This window comes from Callithrix jacchus, chromosome 9 (genome assembly GCF_049354715.1).
Source record: "Callithrix jacchus isolate 240 chromosome 9, calJac240_pri, whole genome shotgun sequence".
Lineage (NCBI taxonomy): Eukaryota > Metazoa > Chordata > Mammalia > Primates > Cebidae > Callithrix > Callithrix jacchus.
In genome coordinates, this window is record NC_133510.1 from 45,366,052 (window position 1) to 45,372,051 (window position 6,000).

A 6,000-nucleotide genomic window follows, 5' to 3' on the forward strand; every position below is an offset into this window, starting at 1 on the left:
GGGTTAGTTGAAACTGAGCAGTCCTTTGAAATGGAGCTGAACAATGACTCAACTCATTGACTTTGGCTCACTGGGCCCCCTTTCCCTCCCTCCCAGGGAAACTGAGATTGAATGAATAATAGCTGTGAAATACTCCCTTGAGAACAAGACTCCTACACACCAATAGAAACTAAATGCTTTTCATTACAATTTAAGTGAATGACTTGCTACCCTAAAAAATGCCTCATAGTGAGTGGCATAAGAAGGACACTTCCCCCAAATGTTACACATTCATATTAATTTATAGCAGAGTCATGAATGTCTATACATTTTATTGATTGAAAATTAATTTGCATAAACATTTGGGGAATGGTGGGAGAGAAGTTAATAAATACATGAAGTGTTCAATTATTTGAAGTACCTAGGTATAAGCGAACATTTACTACAATATCATGTAAGAGTACACTCAGCACATTGAAGAGTGATTTTTTGGAGTCATTTGAAATGAAAAACATCTTTGTTTTCTCAGATCCCATTTCACTGCTTCTCTTCCTTCCCCTTGCCCTAACCCTTCCAATCCTTACTGTCCTTAAATATTTATTTCATAGATTCAGCAAAACTGGGAAAGAAAAAATTCACTTATTCCAGAAAGCAGCTAATTTCCTGGTCTTCATGACATAAGCATACTAGCTCTCCTGCAGCGAAACAAATTGGATGACAGTTTTAGGATAATTGAATTGCTTGATGCTTTTCAAGTTGTTGGGGAATCAGTGCTGTGAAAACCAATGTTTTTCAATGCTACCTATAGTGTCCTGTGATAAGAGATTTTTCTGTTTACTCATTCAAAAGAAAACACAGAGCAAAGATTTATAGATTTGTGAGTGGTTTGTGTTATACAATGGCTGTGAAAATGAACACCTGGTAAACTAAGTTAAAACAAACTAAGTTGTCCAAATTTTCAGTTAATTAGATATCATAATTATGGAGTGACAAAAATCTGTATAAAAGAGATCTGTAGATCCTAATTTAAAACTATTTCAGGGCCAAATAGCAGCTTGTTTGTTTTATGAGACAGAGTCTCACTCTGTTACCTAGGCTGGAGTGCAATGGCATGATCATGGCTTACTGCAGGCTCAACCTCCTGGACTCAAGTGATCCTCCCATCTCAGCCTCTCAAGCAGCTGAGACTGCAGGCACGTACCACCATGCCTGGCTTTTGTTTTTTGTTTTTTATAGACAAGAGTCTCGGTATATTGCCCAGGTTCATCTCAAACTCTTGGGTTCCAGTGACTCACTCACCTTTGCCTCCCAAACTGTTAGGATTACAGATGTGAGGTCAGACGTGGTGGCTCACCCTTGTAATTCTAGCATTTTGGGAGTTAGAGGCAGGTGGATCACTTGAGGTCAGGAGTTCAAGACCAGCCTGGCTAATATGTCAAAACCTCATTTCTACTAAAAATACAAAAATTAGCTGGGTGTGGTGGTGGGTGCCTGTAGTCCCAGCTACTCCGAAGGCTGGGGCAGGAGAATCGCTTGAACCCCAGAGGCAAAGACTGCACTCCAGCCTGGGTGACAGAACAAGACTCCATCTCAAAAGACAAACAAAAGGATATGGATGTGAACCCAGCCAGCAGGCAGTTTTGGATAGAGATGGGGACGGTGGGCTTTGAGTTATGAAACAATTAGTAATGTTACCAAATAAAATGGTTAGTAATCATAGAAGAGACTAAGTCATGAAAAGAAAATATAGGGGGTAGAGACAAGACATGGATGTGAACAGAAACTGAATGATTTAGGTCTCTTGCTCTCACTCTTGAACATATATCAGAATCACCTGGAGGGCTTTTTAAACTACAAATTGCTGAGTTCCACTCCCAGAGTATCTGATGCTGTAGATCTGGGGTGGGGCGTGAGAATTTCCATTTCTCTTTAATATTTTTTTAAATATGAGATGGGGTCTCACTGTATTGCCCTGGCTGATCTCAAACTCCTGAGCTCAAATGATCCTTTCACCCCGGCCCCCGCAAAGTGCTAAGATTACAGGCATGAGCTACCATGCCTGGCCAAGAATTTCCATTTCTAAGTTCTCAGAAAATGTTGATGCTGCTGGTTCTGGAACCACATTTTAAGAACCATTGACTTACAGCAATATCTGGAAACAGAAGTATTTAATAAGAAAGTGTGGAAGACAGTGAGAGAGATAGAAGAAAACTTATTGGAGGGAACTAAAGGGAAGAAGAAACTAGGATAATGGAGTGATCACTAAAATAAAGTAATAGAAAGAAAAGGTAAATTTTAACTGAATGTAAAGCCTTGTGTTAGACACTTTATATTCCCAACCTTACCAGGTTGATAAAATAATGATAACATACAGAAGAGGAACCAGAAGATGCACAAACACTTGACCAATATGAATGGAAATGATGGCTATAACAAAATAACTTTCTGAGGTCAAAAGTTAAAAAGCGGTCTTGAGTTGTAAGCCAGTTAAGAGAAAGACAAGGAATAGAACAGATGGATATCAAAACACCACACAGTTCTTACTACTGATTAAGGCTGGGAGGGATAGTGAGGCTTAGGATTGCAACAACTGTGAGCTTCCTAATTCTGTATCTCAGAAATAGGCAGACTTATCCATCAGTCCCAGCCAGATGACACATGATTCCTCCTTGTAAAATTTCGAGTGTGGAAGAGAAGATATGAACATATTTTTTTGTTTTTTGAGACAGAGTCTTACTCTTTCACCCAGACTGGACAATTGTGGCTTGCCACAGCCTCCACCTCCCAGGTTCAAGCAATTCTCCTGCCTCAGTCTCCTGAGTAGCTGGAACTACAGGCGTGTGCCACCACACCTGGCTAATTTTTATATTTTTGATAGAGATGGAGTTTCGCCATGTTGGCCAGGCTGGTCTCAAACTCCTGACCTCAGGTGATCAGCCTGCCTTGGCCTACCAAAGTGCTGAGATTACAGGCATGAGCCACTGTGCCCGACCAAACTGTGCCCACTGTGCCCACCATCTGCTTTATTGTGGCCATTCCTCAAGCAAGGAGAGTATGGCAAGGGCTGAGCTCTGTAAGCCCTACTGACTGTTCTCAAATGTACCAACCAAATAACCTGAATAACTCCTCATTTCCTAAAGCAGAGTGGTAAGAGAGTGAAGAAGCCAGGAATGTTACGCGAACTGAGGTCTCCAGATACAAAGAAACATCAGGAGCTGGGAATGAAATCCTTACAGGTGGGAGAATCTAAATTAAAAGCAGGCTGCTTCACTCTAAAGCCTCCTTTCTTTCAATGATTCTGCTGCTCTGGAAGGAAAACACACCTGAGATTGAGGAAAAAGGAATGGTAATTATTTTATTTTCTTATGTATTTATTTTTATTTTTATTTATTTATTTTTTTTGAGACAGAGTCTTACTCTGTTCCCCAGGCTGGAGTCTGTAGTGGCATAATCTCGGCTCACTGCAACCTCTGCCTCCTGAGTTCAAGTGATTCTCCTGCCTCAGCCTCCAAAGTAGCTGGGATTATATGCTCCCGTCACCATGCCCAGGTAATTTTTTTGTATTTTTAGTAGAGATGAAGTTTCACCATATTGGCCAGGCTGGTCTGAACTCCTGACCTCAAGTAATACACCTGCCTTGGCCTCTCAAATTGTTGAGATTACAGGCATGAGCCACTGTGCCCGGCCTAATTTATTTTTAAAATTTCTTCTCTTTTGTTATTTTTTTGTTTTGCTTTGTTTTTTGAGACAGGGTCTCTTCCTGTTACCTAGATTGTAGTGCACTGGCACAATCTCGGCTGACTGCAGCCTTGACCTCCCAGGCTTAAGCAATCCTCCCACCTCAGCCTTTCAAAATGTTGGAATTACAGGCATGAGCCACTGTGCCCAGCTGGGAATGGTACTTTTAAAAATGAGAATTTTTACTCATTACTAGGAAGATGCTGATGAAAGAACCACATGCTGTTTCAGTAGCATGGTAACTTGACTATCTGGTGCTCAACAAGTGTTCATTGCTTGCAAGATTGAACATTGAAAGGGGGCCTGGCTGGTGGCTGGGTCAATGTCCCAAGTAGAGGCTAGTTAGTCTACATTTTACACATGGCTTCTCAGTATGCTTCCTCTTTTTTTTTTTTTTTTTCTTTTTTTCTGAGAAGGAGCCTTGCTCTGTCATCCAGGCTGGAGTTGCAATGGTGTGATCTTGGCTCACTGCAACTTCTACCTCCCTGGTTCAAGGGATTCTCCTGCCTTGGCTTCTCAAGTAGCTGGGATTACAGGCATGTGACATCACGCCCAGCTAATTTTTGTATTTTTAGTGGAAAGAGGGATTCACCATGTTGGCCAGGCTGGTCTTGAACTCCTGACCTCAGGTGATCCTCTGGCCTCAGCCTCCCAAAGTGGGGATTCCATGTATGAGCCACCACACTCAGCCTTGCCTCCTCTTTAATTGTGCATATTTTGTAGCCAGTGGGCATAATGACTAGTTTTCATTTTCTGTATACTGATGTCTGTTAGTTTATTCCTTGGGAACATGGCTCAAATTGGCATTTGAACACATTCATGAAAGGAAAAAGAAAATGAAAGAACAGATGCTTCTGTTTAAACAGATGTGCGGTCAAGCTAATATTTCCCCTGGTCCAGCCTGCCATGAGTCCTGGTGCATCCCATCATCTAAGGTTTGTGCTCCTGGCCCTGTAGAAGTTGAGAGGCTCTGCAGTCTCCTGCAGGCCTGCCATGACTGTGCCGGATTGTGCTCTAGGAGTTTCACTTACAATGGCATGCAGGGCAGGCTGTACCTCATAGCGAGCTCTCGCCAGTTGATTTTTCAATCTACTCAGGCTCAATAGAGTACCTCCTTGGCACAGTGAAAATTCTTTAAATTGGACTTTGTTAAAATGTCCCTGGAGGTACACTTTAAAACTGATATTTTAATTACATACCATTAACTACTGCTGCTTCTTGAGTGCTTTATATTTAGTTCTAAAGATTTTATTCCAACAGATAAGTTTTACATTTATAGTGGGCTTTGGTTGCTGTTGTCATAGTGTAAGGAAAAATGTTTGAATTCAGATATTCTTTACCAAGAACACAGAAGATGAACTGGAAGATGCCCAGGAACTCAGTGAATAAGATTGGATTAAGATGGATATAGGAGAAATAGCAGGAAAATGGTTGAACTGACTGACACACCAGAAGTTTTAGAACCTTCACACTTATTGAAAAAAAAAAAAAAGGGGGTTACTTGAAGAGGCCACTGTGGTAGCTCACGCCTGTAATCCCAACACTTTGGGAGGCCTTGGCAGAAGGATTGTTTGAGTTCAGAAGTTTGAGACCAGCCTGGGCAAGAGTGAGACGTCATCTACATAAAACAAAATTAGCTGGGCATGAAGGTGCATGCCTGTAGTTCTAGCTATTGGGAGGCTGAGTTGGGAGGATTGCTTGGACCCAGGAGGTTGAGGCTGCAGGGAGCTAAGATCATGCTACTGCACTCCAGCCTGGGCAACAGAGCAAGGCCCTGTCTCAATAACAACAAAAATTACTCAAAAAATTCTAGTTTTATTTAGCAAGCGAGGAGCGTTTATTGAGTATATTATCTTACAGTTGAGATGATCAGAAAATGTGAACTTCAACTCAAATCTGGACTTGAACCCAAAGCTATAGTTTGGTCAAAACTTTTAGATGAAAAGAGAAGAGAAACTTAGTATCTCCTCTTGAAGTTGTAAACACATATATGAAATTCTTAGGCCAGGCACGGTGGCTCATTCCTATAATCCCAGCACTTCGGGAGGCTGAAGCAGGTGGATCACTTGAGGTCAGGAGTTCAAGACCAACATGGTGAAACCCTGTCTACTAAAAATACAAAAACTTAGCCAGGTGTGGTGGTAAGCGCCTGGAATCCCAGTTATTTGGGAGACTGAGGCAGGAGAAGCGCTTGAACCCAGGAGGCAGAGGTTGCAGTGAGCCAGAATTGTGCCACTGCACTCCAGCCTGGGTGACAGAGTAAGATGCTGTCTCAAATAAATA